This window comes from Giraffa tippelskirchi, chromosome X (assembly GCF_054371585.1).
Source record: "Giraffa tippelskirchi isolate mGirTip1 chromosome X, T2T-mGirTip1v1.2.pri, whole genome shotgun sequence".
In the NCBI taxonomy this organism is placed as follows: domain Eukaryota; kingdom Metazoa; phylum Chordata; class Mammalia; order Artiodactyla; family Giraffidae; genus Giraffa; species Giraffa tippelskirchi.
This window is the reverse complement of record NC_137289.1, coordinates 151,628,607-151,638,083: the sequence shown is the minus strand read 5'-3', so window position 1 is coordinate 151,638,083 and position 9,477 is coordinate 151,628,607.

The window sequence follows — 9,477 nt, the reverse complement described above, 5'->3', positions numbered from 1 at the left end:
AGCAGTATACCTGTATAACTAAGAAGACTGGAAAGCAATTATATTCCAACTAAGAACAAGTAAAACAAGAAAAAACAGGCAGTTCTACTACTATCTCATAAAAATACAAAAACACTTTTACAGCATTATTTTTATTATTGTGAACTCAAAGCATTAACAGTTGGTAGCAGAGACAAGAAGATAGCATTGACAGAACATATAAGAGGCGTAGCTTGTTTAGATGATGAGTTCATTACGAGCTCCGTTTTGACATGATTTCAGAATTTTAGGTTAGCCTTGCCTACAATGTGGGGCGTCCCCAGAGGCTCACATGGTAAAGAATCTGGCTGCAACGCAGGAGACGGAGGTTTGATTCATGGGTTGGGAAGATCCCCTGGAGAAGGGAATGATAACCCATTCCAGTATTCTTGCCTGGAAAGGTCCATGGACAGAGGAACCTGGCGGGCTACAGTCCATAGGGTTGCAAAGAGGCAGACACGGCTGAGCAACTAACACTTGCCTACATTGTAAATGGATAAAAGAAAGTGGTCAACGAAAAAAGATGGATAACAAGATGTATATTTTAGCAGAGAAGAGAGAGTGAAAAACAGTGGGGTCCACTCAACACCTGATTCATCTTTTTCCTTACACACCATTGTTACAATTAACAAAAGCTTCACAGACAAAGCTGTATTTGAGCTAGTCCGTCAAGACTTAGAAAGGCGACACATGATTGATAGATAATAGCTAGCTAGGTACATAGATCAATAGATGGATGGATACATAATAGGTTGACAGACAGATACATAGATTTACAGATGTATGGATGGATGGATAGATGGAATGGATGGGTTGACCAATGGATGGATAGATGCACAGAATGTATGGATAGAGAGGTGGGTGGATCGACAGATAGTAGATAGATAATAATCAGCTAGCTAGATACATAGATGAGATAGATAATAGATAAACAGACTGATGACATAGGCAACTGATAAGCAGACAAAATACAGGACACTTCATTTGCAATGGTATCTATAGTTGTGTTTGTCCATGGACATATTTACAGAAAAGTAGGAAACAAAAATTCAAGCTAATATTTTCTTGTGTAAATTTTCTGACCTTTCCTTAACACCTGGGATTTTGTTCTATGAATCTGAAAGGGCTATAGAAGAGTAACTGAAGAAAGACGAACAAGATCAAATGAGGAAAGTTCTACTTTGCATTCTTTTCACATTTTTCCCCAATATATATGATTTTATTCCTTTATAGAAAACATAATTTATATATTTTTATAAAATTTGTATAACTTACACAAATATATATATATAATTTGTATATAAAACATAATTCATATATTCTCATGTAATTTGTATAATTTATGTGTGTACTGTCCTCCTTCAGGGGATCTTCCCAACTCAGGGATCAAACCCAGGTCTCCCATATTGCATGCATATTCTTTACCTTCTGAGCCACCAGGGAATTTATACATACTTAAACAATTTGGACTTCCCTGGTGGCTCAATGGTAAAGAATACGCCTGCAATGTGGTAGATTTGGGTTCGATCCCTGGGTAGGGAAGATCCCCTGGAGGAAGAAATGGCAACCCACTCCAGTGTTCTTGTCTGGAGAATCCCATGGACAGAGGAGCCTGGTGGGCTACAGTCCATGGTGTCTGTAAAGAGTTTGACATGAGTAAGCGACTAAACAACAACTTACAATTTGTATATGTATAAAATGGATCCATTTGTACAAGTTATATGTATATATACAAATTATATACATTTGTGTGCTGTACTAAGTTACATCAGTCATATATATATATGGGTGTTGCAAAACTGCATAAAAACATATACACCCACTGCTGGGCATACACACCGAGGAAACCAGAATTGAAAGAGACGCGTGTACCCCAATGCTCATCGCAGCACTGTTTATAATAGCCAGGACATGGAGGCAACCTAGATGTCCATCAGCAGACGAATGGATAAGGAAGCTGTGGTACATATACACAATGGAATATTACTCAGCCATTAAAAAGAATACATTTGAATCAGTTCTATTGAGATGGATGAAACTGGAGCCCATTATACAGAGTGAAGTAAGCCAGAAAGAAAAACACCAATACAGTATACTAATGCATATATATGGAATTTGAAAGATGGTAACGATAACCCTATATGCGAGACAGAATAAGAGACACAGATGCATAGAACAGTCTTACGGACTCTGAGGGAGAAGGTGAGGGTGGGACATTCTGGGACAATAACATTGAAACATGTGTATTATCATATGTGAAACAGAACACCATTCCAGGTTCGATGCATGAGACAAATGCTCAGGGCTGGGGCAATGGGATGACCCAGAGGGATGGGATGGGGAGGGAGGTGGGAGGGGGGTTCAGTATGGGGAACACCTGTGAACCCATGGCGGATTCATGTCAATGTATGGCAAAACCCACTACAATATTGTAAAGTAATTAGCCCCCAACTAAAATAAATAAATTTATTAAAAAAACATATATACATATATAATTTACACGCACATAAAAAGTATATACTATATACAGTACTTATATAAGTTGTATAGATATATAAATTTAAACCTATTTAATGTAAAATATAAATTGGGTATCAAGCACATATCCAGTTATTCATTATTAACAGTTCAAAATGTTCTTAATAGGTATTAATTTATAATACTCTAGAGCAGCCAGAATTGCTACTATCCCCCAAATGTCTTTTTGCTGATGCTGGGAAAGATCCAGAGCAGGAGGAGAAAGGGACGACAGAGGATGAGACGGTTGGATGGCATCACCCACTCGATGGACATGAGTTTGAGCATGCTCCGGGAGTTGGTGATGGACAGGGAGACCTAGCGTGCTGCAGTCCATGGGGTCGCAAAGAGTCGGACACGACTGAGTGACTGAAAAACAACAGCAAATGTCTCTGTGGCCTGTGGATTATTTCTAGCTGAGAACGATCAAGGCCCAGAAGACTCACAAAGAACCCTTGACCTTCCTCTAACTGCCTAAAGAACGTTGACAGAGGACCTGTTTCTGCTCCTCTGTGTCGACTGAAAATGGTGTTTAAGGTGAGGGCGTCTGCCATTTTGGTGAGTAATTCAGTGTCCCTGGGTCTCAGCTATGTAAACATGCTATTCAACCTTGATTTCTCTCCTGTTCATCTGTCTCACATCCCTTCCATTCTTAATCCAGGCAGAACGGCCTTGAGATGTTGAAGAATATCTCTGCCACCTCGTAGAAGCTAGTAATAAGCTTAGAACACCTCTCCCACCAATCTAAGTGATACAGATCTTAGGATTTTTTAGATGAAGTAAGGAGGTGTATAAAGCAGGACTATAAGAAAAGCTGAGCACTGAAGAATTGATGCTTTTGAACTGTGGTGTTGGAGAAGACTCTTGAGAGTCCCTTGGACTGCAAGGAGATCCAACCAGTCCATCCTAAAGGACATCAGTCCTGAATGTTCATTGGAAGGACTGATGCTGAAGCTGAAGCTCCAATCCTCTGGCCACCTGATGCGAAGAGCTGACTCACTGGAAAAGACCCTGATGCTGGGAAAGATTGAAGGCGGGAGGAGAAGGGGACGACAGAGGATGAGATGGTTGGATGGCATCACTGACTTGATAGACATGAGTTTGAGTAAGCTTCGGGAGTTGGTGATGGACAGGGAGGCCTTGCGTGCTGCAGTCCATGGGGTTGGACACAACTGAGCGACTGAACTGAACTGAAGGATGTGTGTGTGTGTATGTGTGTGTGCATGCGGGCGCTCATTCATGTCCGACTCTTTTCGACCCCACTGACTGCAGCTCGCCAGGCTCCTCTGTCCGTGGGATTCTTCAGGCAAGAATACTGGAGTGGGCTCCCATTTCCTCCCCCAGTACCTTCCCGACCCAGGGATCAAACCCCTGTCTCCCGTGTCTCATGCTTTGCTGGTGAATTCCTTACCCATTGAGCCATCCGGGAAGCCCCCAAATAAGTATAAATCACACAAAACAAAAGCAGCAAAGTGGGAATCTATGCATGCCAGAATATTATTAGAATATGAAAAAAGTTTACTAACTAATGTTCAAATGTAAAGCTATCACAGCAAACATGGGTTGCTTTATTTATGTCTACAAGCGACATGAAAGTTGCTCAGTTGATGCATGAGACAGGGTGCCCAGGGCCAGTGCACTGGGATGACCCTGAAGGATGGGATGTGGAGAGAGGTGGGACAGGGGTTCAGGATGGCGGACACATGTACATCCATGGCTGATTGATGTCAATGCGTGGCAAAAACCACAACAATGTTGTGAAGTAATTAGCCTCCAGTTAAAATAAATAAATTAATTGAAAAAAATCAAACCTGTAAAACATGAAAAAAAAAAAGTTTGCTCAGTTGTGTCCGACTCTTTGCGACCCCATGGACTACACGTTCCATGGAATTCGCCAGACCAGAATACGGAGTGGGTAGCCTTTCCCTTCTCCAGGGGATCTTCCCAACCCAGGGATCGAACCCAGGTCTCCTGCATTGCATTGTATGTCTACAGTGGTAATGTTTAATCAGTGACCTTGATCACGCCCTGGTTTGCCAGGGGGTGGGACAGGCATTCAGCAGAGAGAGTTCAACATTTAAGGAATGTTTCCTGGGTGAAGAGGCACAGCATTCCTAAGAATGAGACCTATTGGAGTGTGAAATTGTTTCTTGGGGGGGTGAGTGAGAAAAGAAAGCTAAAGAAAGCAACTTAAAACAACTGGAACAAGCTGTGGAGAGAACCCGGAGAAGGCAATGGCACCCCACTCCAGTACTCTTGCCTGGAGAATCCCATGGACGGAGGAGCCTGGTAGGCTGCAGTCCATGGGGTCGCTAAGAGTCGGACACGACTGAGCGACTTCACTTTCCCTTTTCACTTTCATGCATTGGAGAAGGAAATGGCAACCTGCTCTGGTGTTCTTGCCTGGAGAATCCCAGGGACGGGGGAGCCTGGTGGGCTGCCGTCTATGGGGTCGCGAAGAGTCGGACACGACTGAGCGACTTCATTTTCCCTTTTCACTTTCATGCACTGGAGAAGGAAATGGCAACCTGCTCTGGTGTTCTTGCCTGGAGAATCCCAGGGACGGGGGAGCCTGGTGGGCTGCCGTCTATGGGGTCGCACAGAGTCGGACACAACTGAAGTGACTTAGCAGTGGAGAGAACCGGGGACTGATGACCAGTGACAGACAGAAGTGGCGGTTCCATCATCTAAATGCTGTGATTAGCAAGTACCAAGCTTTGGGCTCTGAAACTAGGCAGGACACATTAATTTATATCCAGTAGTGTAGACAAGACACGCTTAGTAACTTCCTGTAACATTCAAAATGGAAAGACAAGATGCGAAGCATATCCTCTTTCTTAACCCCGCCCCTCCCCCAGCTTTGCTGATGTACTTGTTGCCCTTGAGTCCCTCAGTCATGACTCTTTGCGACCCCATTCCCCACTTCCATTCCCATTGGTCCACGGAAAAATTCTCTTCCACAAAACCAGTCCCTGGTGCCAAAAATTTGCCCGCGTGTGTTAAGTCACTTCAGTCATGTCCGACTCTTTTGTGACTCCATGGACTGCAGCCCGCCAGGCTCCTCTGTCCATGGGTTTCTCCAGGCAAGAAGACTGGAGTGGGTTATCATTTCCTTCTCCAGGGGATCTTCCCAACCCCAGGCAAGAAATCTGGTTCTCCCGCACTGCAGGCAGATTCTTGACCGTCTGAGAGACTAGCCTGCATCCCTGGCATTGGAAAGTGGATTCTTAACCGCTGGACCACCAGGGAGCTCCCTGAAAACTTACGTATTTCAAGTCTGACGGCTTGCGTCATTTGACGGTAGGAGTTTTGTTGCCACCAGCTCAAGTGGGAAAAACCTTAGTACAAGCTCCTTTGCTAAAGAAGAAATTCTCTTCCACTCTATCAGCGCATAAATCAAAAAAAGATACAGGACAGCAGTCTTGGTTTAAAACTTAACCCTTACCGTTTCCTAATGTGTACACCTCTGCTTTGGGATTATTTAATTTTGTATGCCCTTGTTCATTTCAGTTATAACCTACTTCACACTGATTATGATATCTGCTGTTTCCATTTCTTGATGGAAGATAATAAGGCATGCAATGGATTGCTTACTTGATTCCCATTTCATTTTGTTTTAGCAAGTATCTTATGATGGAGATTCTAATATGACATGTTTTAAGCTGAGTGTGGAAGAATTGATGCTTTTGAACTGTAGTGTTGGAGAAGACTCTCGAGAGTCCCTTGGACTGCAAGGGGATCCAACCAGTCCATCCTAAAGAAAATCAATCCTGAATATTCAATTGGAAGGACTGATGCTGAAGCTCCAATACTTTGGCTACCTGATGTGAAGAGCTGACTCATTTGAAAAGACCCTGATGCTGGGAAAGATTGAAGGCGGGAGAAGGGGACAACAGAGGATGAGATGGTTGGATGGTATCAACCGACTCGATGGAGATGAGTTTGAGTAAACTCAGGGAGTTGGTGATGGACAGGAAGGCCTGGCGTGCTGCAGTCCGTGAGGTCGCAGAGAGTCAGACATGACTGAGTGACTGAACTGAACTGATAGGTAAACAAAGGCTTGAGTCAAAGGATATGACTTACACTTCATCGAAAGAGCCTTTATTTAAACCTATTTGAGATAGAACATATCCTCTGAATTAAATTCTACGTAATTGATACAGTCTCTTCTCAGCTATGTAGCAAGGAGATGACTGATGTTGAAGCACAAAGGCAAACGCAATGCATGCGTGAGAGAAAATTTTAAGTAACAAAGTCTGAAGAGCTAAAGAGAGCTTGGTGAGTCAAGTAACAAATTAACTAGCTTCAGCGAAGAAAGTAATAAAGATATAGAGATATGTTACAATAATACATAGAGCTGTATGCACATAATTAGGAAGTAAAGACTGTGCTGGTCATTTGTTAAAATAAATGTCACGCCCCAGCGTTCAGTTTGATGGTATAAAATTTTAATGATTAACCCATCAGCGAGCATAAGAAATCACTGAGCTATTTTCACGTACACTTGTAAAAAGTGCCCATAGAGGGCTTCCCTGGTGGCTCAGTGGTAAAGAATCTGCCTGCCAATGCAGGAGACTCGGGTTCGATTCCTGGTCCGGGAAGATCCCTCGTGTCATGGACCAACGAAGCCTGGGTTTCACAGCTACTGAGCCTGTGCTCTAGAACCGGGGAGTCTCAACAACAGAAAGCCACACACCCTAGGGCCCACGCTATGCAACAAGAGAAGCCTCTCTTGAATATCCAGGATTGATTTTCTTTAGGATGGACTGGTTGGATCCCCTTGCAGTCCAAGGGACTCTCAGAAGCCCACACACCACAAGGAGAAAAAAGAAAAGGCCTACGGGCAGCATTGAAGACCCAGCACAGTCAGAAATTTAAAAAAATAAATATTTCTGTAAGGAGTGTCCATGGAAGAATGACTTCTTCTGAACTTTCCATCATTCCTGGACATTTTTATGTCCCGGCATGTGTGCTAAGCCATTGCAGTTGTGTTTGACTCTGTGCGACCCCACGGACTTGTAGCCCACCAGGCTCCTCTGTCCATGGGACTCTCCAGGCAAGAATACTGGAGTGGGTTGCCATTTCCTCCTCCAGGGGATCTTCCTGACACCCCGAACCCATATCTCCTGCATTGCAGGCAAATTCTTTACCACCTGAGCCACCAGGGAAGCCCCTGTATCTATAGTACCACTGAAATAAAAATGCATATCCCACCAATTATCCAAAATTACATTGGATACCTTCATGCTGACGACACTCTGATTAAAGCCAGCTTCTTCCTCCTTGGTATAAGCTCTAGTTGTCTAACTTTCCCAGATATACTTCCTAGGAATAAGCTGTCCCTTCTTCTAATTCAGTGCAGGGATTCTTCATTGAATTTTTTAAAAAATGTTTTCCTCACTGCTGTGTTTAACAAGGATAACCCACAAGGACCTGCTGGACAGCACAGGGAACTCTGCTCAATACTCTGTAATGACCTTATGGTTCCCAGGGGGAAGGATGGGGGAAGGGATAGTCAGGGAGTCTGGGATGGACATGGACACACTGCTGTGTTTAACATGGAGAACCAGCAAGGACCTGCTGGACAGCACGGGGAACTCTGCTCAATACTCTGTGATAACCTTATGGTTCCCAGGGGTAAGGGTGGGGGAAGGGATAGTCAGGGAGTCTGGGATGGACATGGACACACTGCTGTGTTTAACATGGAGAACCAGCAAGGACCTGCTGGACAGCACAGGGAGCTCTGCTCAATACTCTGTAATGACCTTATGGTTCCCAGGGGGAAGGATGGGGGAAGGGATAGTCAGGGAGTTTGGGATGGACATGGACACACTGCTGTATGTAACATGGGGAACCAACCAGGACCTGCTGGACATCACAGGGAACTCTGCTCAATACTCTGTAACAACCTTATGGTTCCCAGGGGGAAGGATGGGGAAAGGGATAGTTAGGGAGTTTGGGATGGACATGGACACCCTGCTGTGTTTAACATGGAGAACCAACAAGGACCTGCTGGACAGCACAGGGAACTCTGCTCAATACTCTGTAACAACCTTATGGTTCCCAGGGGGAAGGATGGGGGAAGGGATAGTTAGGGAGTTTGGGATGGACATGGACACCCTGCTGTGTTTAACATGGAGAACCAACAAGGACCTGCTGGACAGCACAGGGAACTCTGCTCAATACTCTGTAACAACCTTATGGTTCCCAGGGGGAAGGATGGGGGAAGGGATAGTTAGGGAGTTTGGGATGGACATGGACACCCTGCTGTGTTTAACATGGAGAACCAGCAAGGACCTGAAGTCCAGCACAGGGAACTCTGCTCAATGTTATGTGGCAGCCTGGATGGGAGGGGAATTTAGGGTAGAATGGATCCATGTATGTGTGTGAGTCCCTTTGCTGTCCACCTGAAACTATCACAACATTGGTTATTAGCTATACCTCCAACACAAAACAAAAAGCTATATTTTTTTAAAAAAAATTCATTCACTTCTTTTCCTTTGTTAAGCAAAAGAGCATTCTATATCATTATAAACATGAAAGGTTCAATTCTCAAAGCCAATGCAGAAAATAAACCTGACTTAATTATTCTAAATTAGAGAACTCTTTTTCTTTTCTTTTCTTGATGAAGCAGAGAAAATTATGTCAACAGGAAAAGAGAGACATGTCACCGTGGCAGCCTCTGGCTAAAGTTTTAACAACTGAACATTTTAATATCTTTAATCTAGATAAGAAAGTAAAAAGAGAATAATCTAAATATCAAAGGATTCGGAGTGACAATGAGTTTGAATATTTCTACACTAATCAGCAGACACCAGAAGGCATAATTGGTTCTTACACTGTTAAGTGTTATCAACAGTATATATTTTGACAGCAGTTAAGAGCCTGCCCTATGCTGTGTGATGAGAAAGTTAGATATTATACAGATTCACACATACAATT